Here is a 12,839-nt window from a genome sequence, read left to right as displayed (position 1 = left end):
CATAAAACTTAAACAGAGTATATTAGATAGTTATTTTGGGGGGATTTAGAAAGCATGCATTGTTAGTCCACCATATTGTGCCAATCTTGTGTGCGCACACTTATTTTATTATGCCATCATTGAAAATAGCAGTGTGTCCTTCACTTTGGCCATTGAAAATGGTGGTGTTTGTTTCATCAAAGGCTTACTAAATCTAACTTAAGGAATCTCCTGAATGAATGGCTAAAATGGCTCTCATCTGAGATAACGATCAAACATACACTCTCGCTCTTCTGTCTCCATTAGCAGAATTCTCATGGAATAGCACAAGCGGTTCAAGCAGCCAGGATGTTGAATTAGTTAAATATCTCCATCTACTAGCTCTTATTGAGCACTCTTGGGGTCTATGTGTATACACTCAAGCATAAACTACACATTTTGTTTATGTTCCTAGGCTAAGGAGTCTTTACAAATGTTATGGAGAACTTTAGGAGTGACAGATTGATGCAGATAATTCGTGAGACCCCAGGGAAGGAGGCTTTATGACTGTGTTCTTAAGCATACTATGGACATCCCCTTAAAAGCAATTTTCTAAGTAACTCTACCCTGAAACGCTGGCCTACTCTCTCCTACTCTCTTGCTGAACTCTGATGGCTGAGCCCCAACTTACACAGAGTTGTTCAAATACTCCGCTCGGTGACCTCAAGGAACAGCGTCAGGGTTACAGAGGCTCAGATTCCTTAGGACTCCCTGCAAGTTGGACAGCTCATTAGATTGTTTGCTAAAGTCTATTTATTGCAGGGTGAATGTGGCTCAAAATGGGGTTACGTGGGCTCTTGGGGAGAAGCCATTCCATGCCTCTTCTGGTTTGTGATAATTGCTGGCTTTCTTGGCTTGTGGCTATATCACTCGAATCTCTGCCTCTGTCATCACATCGCCTTTTCCTCTGTTTCTCTTGTAAGGACACTTATCATTAAATTTAGGACCCACCTGTATAATCTTCTCAGGATCCTTAATTTACACCTGTAAACACTCTTTTTTTTTTTCCAAATGAGGTAACATTTACAGGTTCCAGGGATTAGGACTCGAGCATAATTAGGGTAGAAGGGAGGAGTGGGGGAGAGGTACCAGGCACCATTCAACCCACTACAACAGCAATTAGAGTTTAGGGACTAATGCTGTGTTGGAAATATCAGGGTGTGATTGGGTTTGGCTATGCTTTATTAAGGATAGGGGAGTTACTTGTGCCTGAGAAGAATGTCCCCTGAAATTCTGGCTACTCTTAGACTGGATCTTGATATAGATCCAGTCTATACCAGCAAGTCAAATAGAGAGGTCCCAAAAGTCCCCTGTTGGGGAGTCTGAGGTGAGGCCCTGCGTGCCATCCAAGCTGAGCTGTGGCTGTGGCACCTGGTAAGATCACAGAGGAACAGGCCTCTCCTCTCTGGATGAGGAAGGTGCAATTTCCTCTGGTGCTGGAGGCTGTAGGAATAAGCCCACCATCTTCTGCCAGCACAGTAAACGCCTGGAGAGGTAAAGGAACTTAACTTTTTCTCTAAGCATCCTCTTTTTCTTCCTTACTGGGCTTCTAGCAACAGGAAATGTTATTTATATTGCTGATGACATTTTACCCTTATCTCATGATTCTGTGTGCTCTATCCTTTCTGTGCAAAGGCCTACTCAGAGCAAAAGGAAGCAACTCTTCATTTACCTCTGGAAGAAAAAAAATGCCCTTAACTAGCAAACATTAACAATTAAAAAGCCAACATATTTCTGGTTACCCAAGCTTTAAAAATAAGTCATTTGTAATATGGTCTTGTCTCTCATGAAGTCACTCTCCAGACCGTGTCACATCTTCAAAACGTTTCTCACATGTGTCTATTTTCACTGCCATCTCTACATCCTGTCGACTCACATCTGGAGTTATGGTTTCCTAATTAGATCATCTGCCTTGACTCTCTCTCTTTTCTAATCCATATGGTATATGACACAATATGTAGACTTCTTTTGCCCCTATTGCACACGTAATCAATCCAGATCTTCTGATGGCTGTCTTACTGCCTACAGAAGGAAATTCCAATTTCTAGCCTGTCATTAAAGGCTCCATACAACCTATTGTGTCAACCTTTTCCCTGCTCCAACCAGTCTGATCCACTTGTATGTCTCAACCATGTTTTCTCTGACCTTTGCTGATGGCCATTCTTCTGCCTAGAATGTTCTTTATCTTCCATTTCTCCTCCTGTAAGACCTCACCAAAGGCCACACATCACTGTTCTCCTTATTCTTCATTACACAAGGTCACATTGTATTGTAATTCATCTTTTATGTACATGTCTTGTCACCTCCTCTTAACTTAGTTCCTCAAGGGTAGGATTTTTTTCTTTTTTATCTCTTTCTAGGACCAACACTTCTACTGTCCTTTTTCATAAGTACTCTTCATAAAGACAAGCTTCTGGAGGGAAAAGCTCTATCTTTATTTCATTAACTTGTGCTCTATTTGAAACAGCCACTTAAGCATTAAAGGACAGCTCCAAATAGTAAAGGTGGCCTTCCACTAGGAAGAATAAGAATGCACTCTTCCCCGATACCTCATCTTGTTTCCTGCTAACATGGCTTTATTGAACACATTTGTGATTTTAAAGCTACCTTACACTGAAAAATGAGGGATATAAATTAGAAGCCTAGAAGAAAAAAGTAGTTTCTAGGAGTTATATAATTTTACCTCAGATGGTTACTGTTTCAAAACCAATCTATGGCAGATAGCAGATCACTAAAAATATATGTGGCCTTTTCAGTATTTCTTTCAAGGAATTGGAAATGGAATTGTTTGATGGCCCAGATTTCCTTTAATGGAACATCTGCTGTTGTAGTGTGCTGCATCCTTCTACTTTCTTCCAGATTCCTGGAAATTCTGAAGATTAACCAATTTACACCAATTTCATCAGGGTGTTCTGTTTACTAATTGTGACTAAACCTCAGAACATATAGCTGATCTTTGCTTTGAAAGTGTTGTTCTTTCATGATTTAGCTTTCCATAACTGAGAAGCTTGGGATAGAATTCCCATCAGAGATAAGAGGTTTTTAAAAAGATAACGGGCAAAAGCACTCCCTTTCTCTTTTGTTGCTGTCGTACAGTTACAGCCATTTTTCCAATGAGGTGAATTTTATTAAGGGAACACTTTTCAATGTGCAAGGAACCTTGGTGATGAGTACAAAAATTACTGACTACTGTTTAGTTGGTGCCAAAGTAATTGCAGTTGAAAAGGTTAAAAACAATTGCAAAAACTGCAATTACTTTTGCACCAACCTAATAGTTCTGTTTGAAGGTACAGCATTCTATTATTCTCTTCATGCTTCCAGGCCATCTTAAATGGCTCTAATTTCTATTTCCCCTAATAGCATTGTTAATGACCCTGAGTTGTAAAAAGACAGCATGATTAGGCTTGCCTTGCGTTTGCCTTTATGCTACACATACGCTGACACTTGAGTTGTCAGCATTTTCCATATCTGTTACACCATAACGACATGCTCTATTGATTTGGACTCAGGAGTATTATGAATAGGCACTGTGTTGCAACCAGTGCTCTTAACACTTCTTTAGAAGCTAATTTTGCACAAATGGACAAAGACTGACTTGGTTAAGGTTAATTATTTAGTATTTGCCACATCTGGAAGAATATTGACTGAGCAAGTTGCTTTATTGACCAAGAAATTTGCTTTATTGTGATGCTGCGTTTATGGGTTTAAGAATCTCCTGAAATTAGCACTGCTTATAATTGTAATAGATTTAAGTCAGATACAAAATTTCAAACTAAGACTTTTATGTAAATACATACAAAGCCTACTGCTTAGATTGAAAACAAGAACATGAGCTGACTGTACTGGCAATCTTGGTAGCTATTTGTTAAATTTGTTGGTTGGTCTGTTTTCAGTCAATAGGACTGTGCATTGGTATTACACATTCTCCTCAGTTCCTTGGGTTCTTGTATTATGTGACTTCCTGCTGGAATTACAGTGCTGTCTATAGCAGGTGCGCACCCTTCCTCTGGAAATACTCTCAGCTATCGATTATAGGATGGCATAGGTTCAAGAGCACAGCTTGGCATTGTGGTAAAGACCGTGGGCTCTCAAGCCAGGCGGCCTGCTTTTGAATCTGGCTTAGCCATTCACTAGGTGTGTGACCTCGAGCCAAGTACTTGTCCCCGTGTTGTCTCAGTTTTCTCCTCTGTCATGCAAGGCTTTGCTTCCATACCCTATATCTTGCCCCACCATCCATCAATCTCCTTTACCCGGTGTTTACACCTGGCACATATGTGTCTATTTGTTTACTCTCTGACTCCCTCCACTTGAATGCAAAGTCCCAGAGTGCTGAAACTATGTCTTGTTCAATACATACAATAGTATCTGGCACATAAGAAGTCAATCTACAAGTTGATAGAGGGATGAATAAAATAACGAATGAATGGAAAATGGAGATAGATGCTGGATGCACAAAATTTCAGTTCTTTGTGATGCTCCTGGAAGACTGACCATTTAAGCAGAGGAAAACTAGAAGTTCATCGCTGGAATGAAGGAAATAATATGCCAGGAATGGGAAGAAAAGGAGTCTGCTCACTAACGGAAAGGAGAAAGTGACAGGCATTCCCGTGGTCTCACGGAAGTGCATGGACGACGAGTCTCTCAGCTGCATGCCGTAAGGAAAGCAGTGTGCCAAACGGAACTGAAGTACAGGGTGGTTGGAGGAGCTGGCTGTATGCCTCGTTGATGCCTTGAGGCGGTCCACACCAGTCTGAAAGTGTTCTGTCATATCCCAAAACAAATAGAACATTATTCTATCCTTTGTGGATACGCAATCAAAGGCAAACATTAATAGAGTGATGAGTGAGGGAAGCTGCTGATCTAGCGCCATGCAATGCTGACACGTTACCCAGGTGCTAATATTCAGACATGACTAGATGTAAAAAAAAAATTTGAACGCATGAATGCAGAGTAGGGAAAAGGCATGGGACCAGATGCTCTTGGCAATTGGGGCGAAGGAAATGTACAATGTCAAAGACAACCTCGGTCCTTGGCACAAGATCTGCTGTCATCATGGCTTCTCTGAGATTTGGAGCGATGGCTGGTAATGCTTTTCCCTTCATCTGTATTTTAAGAAGACTCATTCGGGATTGAAACTATGTAACAAGAATTTACACGACTTTCCAGCTTCCTGCTCCTTTGCAATTCTTTACACTGCTTTGTATTTGGTAGCTCCGTATATTGTGATGATCAGGATGTTCAAATATATTGCCACACACTGTAAATTTGGGTGATATCCACACCACATCATTAGCACTATGTTCCTGAAGGGTTTGAAGAGGAGGAGGGAACTGTGCATGTAACACCTCACCCCCGTCTACGCCTTCCCCACACTTCTTCAGAACAGATGGCAGAAAGGCATTAGTTGTCTCATGTTTTGTTTTGAAATGTTTCATCGTAAAATAAACAATCCTGGGTAGAGTTTGCATTTGTTAGAGCATGCACCTAGACTTAAAGTTAAATGCCCTTCCCTTACTACCCCTGCCCCAAAGCACAAATCAAATAAAACTAAGAATGTGCATCAAACCAAATAAAAATTAAGCACGGACGGAGTCAAAAGGAACTAATAAAGGTGAAACTCCACCTGCACTTATGTCTTTGTCCTGATGTGTTTTGGCACATCGAATCTTCCTATTTACCCACAAATTAATGTTTTCATTGTGCTGCATTTAGTTTTACTTTGCACAGCAGTCTGTTTAAGGCGGTTAGACCAAGTCACTCTGGTAACAATTATTTATTTATCTTTGCACCAAGTGTGAGGTACAGTGCTAGGTATAGACGTGTAAGACATGATCATGCTCTCAAAGGATTTAAACTATGGTTAAGTATTTTCCTTGTAAAATGATAACTAAAAATACACAACAGTATGTGCTAAGCAACAGCTAATTGGTTTAGACAACAGCTGCTAGAGGAGGTCAGGAAAAGGTGAAATGATTTTCACTTAGAGTAGAAAAGGAAATGTTCTTGTGAGGTGTGAGTTTAAATTCGGATAAGTAGAGGGGGAAAAGTCACTTCAAAAAAGAAAGGCTAATGAGAGTAAAGGCACAGAGACAGGAAAATACAAAGTGTGTTTGGGGGAGACAGTGAACTAGGGAAGGAACGATGGGTGTCGGGAGGTAGAACCACCCAAATTAGGATGCATGAAAGTATCCCTAAAAATGTAGAAGATTCAGGATTATCCCCAAACTACCCTGGAAGTTCACTCTGTTGCTGAACAGAGGGCTAGTATCTCATACTCTGAAAGTGACTCCATTCATTTATTCATTCGTTCAATGGGTCATGTGGCAGTTTAGGTGCTGCAGATATAATGAAGTTAGGCCATGGTCCTTTGCCCTCAAGAAGACGACAGTCTCCTGTGGAACCCAGAGAAGTACACATGAATTATACAACCCAGGTTGAGAGTCAGAGCCATGTCAAAATTGGGTCACCTTTGGCAGTTCACTAAAACCCTGTTTTATGAAGTGGGCTCATGTGAATAATGAAGAAACCCAGAATGCAAGTCAGGAAGGGACTCATCGTCACTCATATCTTCAATACTGCAACACAGGACAATTTTATCGACCACTTATGGAGGCCGTATGTTGTATATAGGTAACACTTTGTCCTCTTTCTTTTACTATTGGACAAAAAAGAAAAAGAGGAGAACAAGGGGAAAAATCGGCATAACTTAGGCCCTCCAAATAAACAGGTGCTTTCAGAAGAGATAAAGATGAATAAATGAATTTTGTTACTCCTAATTTCTAGCATTTAAGCATAGCTAGTACTTATAGATCACATATCATTTGGCATTATTCTAGCTGCTTTACATGTATTAACTCAATTATCACAATGACTCAGGAGTCCGGTACTATTATTATTCCCTTTTTATAGGCATCTAGTGGTTAAAGTTGCCCAAAGCACCAAAGTCAGTCAGAGGAAGAGCTTGGATATAAGGTCAGCCATGTTCTTAGTTAGTATGCCACACAGCTTAGTCACATGTGGGAAAGTCCCACGGGGTAATAGTGATGCAGGGAAAGGTGGACCTTTAGAAAGAGATCAAATAAAGATCAGTTAAATCCAGAAGAGTTAGCATGGGTGGAGCAAGTTTATGGGAAGAGACCACATTTTTTCATTTTATAACTCGGTGGTTAGAATGAAATGTAAACAGGGAATGGTTTCTTTTAGATAACTAATAAAAATAATTAATATTGATTGAGCATCTATATGTGATTGGTACCTCACACGAGTACCATTATTATTCCCATGTTATAAAAAGAAAATTGAAGAGACTTACAGTTAAATCGAGAGAGGTTCACTCTTCATCACAATTCACACAGTTAGCAAGGACTGGAACACAGGTATATCTGACTAATCTTAGTGCCACACTGTATGTTAACCATACCTCCAGGGTATCAGCTCTGTGGATTCTCTGAGTTTTTCTTTCTTCTGTTAGGATGTCCAAATCCCTGCTGTGCTAGAGTGTAGTCAGGTTATGGCATTGAGAGGATAAGGCTGTATATATTTCTTTGATAGGGTGACTGGCTCTATGGCATTTCAGAACCAGAAGTACTATTTGGGAACTATTTGGGATAATGCATGCCTCTGCCTTCACCATAATTGTGGATCTATTTCCAACACCTAATATTTAACATTTCTCTACTGACTATTCCTTTTTTAAAGTAAGATATTTTACCTGCCTGACACCTTTTAAGTTATGACCTCCAGAAGCAGAACTGAAAATCACATCTTATTCCAAGTTCCAAGAACAGAAAAGCATAATGAACAGGAGTACAAAAGCTGGAGATGGCATTATTTCTATTAAATTTCTGATTGCCAAATAAGAACTTACTTAGTGTTTTATCCAAATAAAGGAACAAGCATCAAAAAGGGTACAGAACAGAGAGAAAGTAGTCATATTCCTAAACTCATTAAGGGGAAAGATAAAAATGATGCTTATGGGTCATCTTCTACGTGCCTGCCATTTAACATATTTTATAGTAACTCGTTTGCTGCTCACAGTAAGCCCTGGATTATGACCTCACTCATATATGAAACAACTGAACTTCAGCACCAGTGAGTAGTTCTTCCCAGGTCAAACAATTAACAAGTGGCAGGCCATCTTCCACACAACTATGCTCTTTTTCACTCTGTTGCCTTTACTAGGAGAAAGTAGAGAAACCAACTCTGTGCTCCTACTAGAACTGTTTCACATGCTGAACATACCCTGAACAATAGGAAAAGAGCAGAAATTTACACAATGCAAATCGAAAGGGCAAAAATTATTGTTAGAGTTAGACAAAATATCCATATGTGATACTTGAAGTAAAGTATTTTACTTCCAGTCTTAGTTTCCCAAACCTCTTCCTCCATTTCTATTTCCCGAGATAGCATGCAAATATGCTACTGAATTGATTTTCCAAGAGAAAGGACTAGGACTATTACTAATAAGAAAATACAGTTTTGTATTTCTCTGGACAACTTTATAAAATACCCCCTCCCCCATCCAAATGTTAAATGCTTGGCTATAATGTAAAAGGTTCACTTTTATTCATTTACCTTTCTCAAATATTGTTTTTTGTAACGATTGTACTGGTCTAAATTTGATTCTGCTAACGACACTCTACTTCGGCTTTCAAATGGCTTAACTGTGTGTAGAAGCACAATTGAAGGATAATCGGACTGAGACCGATAAGACTGTTCAAGTGGTTTTGACCCTTAGAGAGGATAGTGGGAGGATATTATCCTTTCTACTTTGTGCCAGTCTCAGAGGACAGTCGCAAACATGTAAACAAATGTGAAAGAGAAATAAAGGGGACAGCCAGATTGCCAGAGATCCATTACGTGACCCCTGAGGTATGTGGCTATTACAGAACTGGGGCAAATGCCAAGAGCACTGAATTCAAAGGGAGGCTCCCTGAATCAAGTCATCCATTTAGACAATATCTGGGGAGCATCGAGTCAGATCCCACTGGGTGAAGCAGTTACACCATAGGCATCTGGTAGTCACTTTGGGAATTACATTAACTTATGGCAATCTGAATACAGAATGGCAAAATGGTATTGCAGGCTAAGGCAAATTTGTTTCTACTCAAGATGGAAAGGGTGGTTGGTCATTCATCTTTTCCCTTGAGCCTCACTTGCAAACATGGATGACAGCCATGATCAGTTTGAAAGTTAAAGGATAAATACCTAGCTTACTAAGTGACATCCTGGTGTCTTGAGAGAGTTAATGATGACCAACTGACCATTTTGTATAGAGAAGCAAGGTGAGACAGTAGAAAACAGCCAACACTAAGGTCAAGGAAACTGCGTTAGAGCGTGGCCCTGCCGCTTTCTAGCAGTGTAACGTTGGTCAAGTAACTGAATCTCTCTGAGCCTCAGTTTAGTCATGTGTAAAACGGGCATAATAATAGTATCCTCTTTATAAAATTGCTGTTATAATTAAAATGATATACAGAAAATCCATCTGTAACTTGAATAATGCTATACAAAGGTTAGTCATTACTGTTATATTTAAAAGTTAAAAAAATAAAAAAAGGATGCCTAGGCAATAGAATCGAATTTCAGTTTCCTGAACCGAAATGTTAAATGAACCTGGAGCTCAGGTGTATCTGTCTTCCAGGGCTAGGAAGGACAAGAGTGGCTAGAGTGCTGAGCGCAAGTCCCAGTCATCAATTTGTTCTTTTATGGGTCATGCTTTTGGTATTATAGCTAAGAAATCTTTGCCTAATCCCAAGCCACAAAGATTTTTTTCTATATTTTATTTTAGAAACTTTATAATTTTAGATTTTATAGGTAGGTGTGTGATCCACTTTGAGTTAATTTTTCCATGTCAGGAGATAAGAGATTGGAGTTCTTTTTCTTTTCTTTCAAGTGTATAGTTATCCAATTGATCCAGAGCAACTGAAGAAAAGATTATCTTTTCTCCCCTGAATTACTTTTGCATCTTTGTAAACAATGAATTTCTATATATGTGTGGAACTATTTGTATTCAGTTCCATTGGCCCACTTGTTGGTCTTCATGCCAGTGCCACACTGTTTGGATTACTGAAGCTTTATGATATTCTTTAAATCAGGTAATGTTAGCTTTCCAAGTTCTACTTGCTATTCTAGGTCCTTTGTATTTACACATAAATCTTAGAATCAGTTTGTCAATTTCCACACAAAAAATCTGCCAGGAATTTGATTGGGACTGCACTGAATCTATAAATCAATGTGGGGAAGATACTGAGTCTTCCAACCCATGAAAAAGGTACCAGTCTATTTATTTGGGTCTTCTTCATGTTTGTCGGCAATGCTTTATAGTTATCAGTCTGTGGGTCTTGCGTATCTTTTCTCAGATATATCCCTAAGTGTTCTTTCTTTTGTACATATATTATTTATTTTTTTATTTCTGATTTTTCATTGCATATTGATCTTGTAGTCTGCAAGCTTGCTAAACTCATTAGTCCTGTCTTTTAGATTTCATTGGATTTTCTATATAGACACATGGCATGTGTTAATAAAGACAGCTTTACACCTGCCTTTCTAATGTAGATACTTCATATTTCATTTTCTTGCCTGATAGCATGGACTAAATAAATCCCCCAGTATAATGTTGAGTGCAAATGATGACAGCAATCATTCTTTCTTGTCTTTTTCCTGATACTAGTGGAAAAACACTACGTCTAGTATTAAGAAGTATGGTATTGGCTATAGGTTTTTCATAGATGCCAGTATCAGGCTTGAGAAAGTTCTCTTTATTCCTGGTTAGCGTGAAGTTTTTATTAAAAATTGATTTTGTTAAATGCTTTTCCTGAATCCATTGAGATGATCAAAGATAATTTAAAAGTTTCTTAATATGGTGAACTACACTGATTTTTGAAAGTTAAATCAACCCTGAATTCATGAGATAATTCCCATTTGGTCATGATCGTTTCTGTACAGGGTTAGATTCCAATGGAAAATTAGTGTGGATTTGTCCATTTCTCCAAGTAGCTCTGTCAGGTTTCTTTGTTTGTTGTTTCTTGTATTTTGAAACTCATTAGGTATATATGCATTTAGGACTCTAGTCCTGTTGAATTCGCCCCTTTGTCATTAGGAGATAACCTTCTTTTCATTGTTAATAACTTTTTGCTGTAAAATCTACTTTGTTTAATGGTAATATAGCCATTCAGCTTTCACTGATTAGTGTTAGCATGGTATATATTTGTCATCCTTTTTACTTATAATATATTTATGTCTTCATATTTAAAGTGTGTTTACTTTTGGAAGCATATAGGTGCATCTTGATTTTTAAATTCTATTTAACAATCTCTGCTTTTTAACTAGGTCATTTAGACCATTTATATTTAATGTCATTATTGATATAGTTGGGTTTAGGTCTTTCACTTGCTATTTTTCCCATCTGTTCTTTGTTCCATTTTCCATCTTTTTCCTGTCTTCTTTTGGGATGAATGAACATTTTTTTAATGATTCTTATTTTATATCCTTTGTTGGTTTATGAACTATAATTCTTGGTTTTGTTATTTTAATGGTTGTAAAGCACTTTTTAAAGCCAACGTTTTCAAATAAAATACAAGGATATAACTCTGACCCCCTGTGATAAGTCTATGATTATGTGTCTTCAATTTTTGGAGAGACCCTAAAATAAATAAGCTAAAAAGATCAAGCTGAAATAAATGTTTAAAATTCATAATCTTTTAAATGGAGCCAAAATGCTAGAATACATTTTACTGCTTTTAACCCAAATTCAATCATAGCTGAAGTAAGATTTTGGAACAAGCTGAAAAATTCTTGTTTTTAAATGATGTATAGCTCTTAATGGTGCCATGTTGAAATTCTTAAGAAGTTTTGAATGCCAGAAATTGTGTTTACCCAGGCAAAACATTAATAACTAGCACTCAAAATAACTGACTAAAAAGTCATGTTAATCTAGCGGTCATAGGAAAGAAATCATTATTTCAGTAAAATAATGAGAAACACTAGATTCAATTTTACATATCTCTGTGATTTTTCTTCTGAACACATAGATAGGTGTGATGAGTTGAGTTTGGGGCAGAGCAGGGAAATTTCAAGAGTCCTATAGTATTAGTGAATCCTAAGACCCCTATATCTACAAAATGAATGTCTCCATCTGAGGGATGGAAATGAGCATAGAAAAGCCCAATTGTTCAGACTTGTTCTCCTGAGTATTTCTGGTGAAGTAAGTCAGTAGGGCATAAACATGGGGATTCAGAGACTGATGAGTGGGGTATAAGTATTCATTTCATCACTTGATCTGTGCTTGTATAACTGTGCTACCCACGTAACTTCAGAATATGTTTCCTTATCTCAATATCATAATTTAGTTATTATCTAAATATCATAATATTTATTTTACAATATTTTGATAAGGAGTAAAATGAGTAATCTTATAGACAATTATTTATGATTAAATAAGCACTATCAAATGTAAATTATTGTTCCTATTATATACTTCCTTCGCTTTTCATTAGTGCAACAATAGAAGTTAGGTAGTAGGGATGCAATGATTAAAATTCCCCTCTTTGGAGCCCAATAGCTCTGTGAACATGTGGTAAGTATTATTATGTTAGTATTATTAACAACAATAACTAATAAAAGGGGTAGATTAAACCTCTTTATTCAGCAAAGCAATGGTATTTCACTTCAGCCATTCTACTCGGTGTTGATATCTAATGCTTTCTGCTTTCATACTTTCTTACCCAGAGTACAATGACCTAGGTAGCAGTACCCAAATGAAAATAATGTAACGTAATGTAATTGTTTCATTACGGGTTTGTCATTTTTTTCTCCGGTTGACA

The 12,839-nt window shown here is 37.9% G+C and overlaps 1 protein-coding gene across 3 annotated transcripts in view; it reads right to left on the bottom strand.

Annotated features, from left to right (window-relative positions):
- Positions 1-12,839, bottom strand: part of RNLS (renalase, FAD dependent amine oxidase) — a 259,728-nt gene that overhangs the window by 112,632 nt on the left and 134,257 nt on the right. The gene's annotated exons all lie outside the window — the stretch shown is intronic.

The sequence above is a fragment of the Rhinolophus hipposideros genome (assembly GCF_964194185.1).
Source record: "Rhinolophus hipposideros genome assembly, chromosome: 15".
NCBI classification, from domain to species: Eukaryota; Metazoa; Chordata; class Mammalia; order Chiroptera; family Rhinolophidae; genus Rhinolophus; species Rhinolophus hipposideros.
This window is presented reverse-complemented; position numbering and strand designations above follow the sequence as displayed.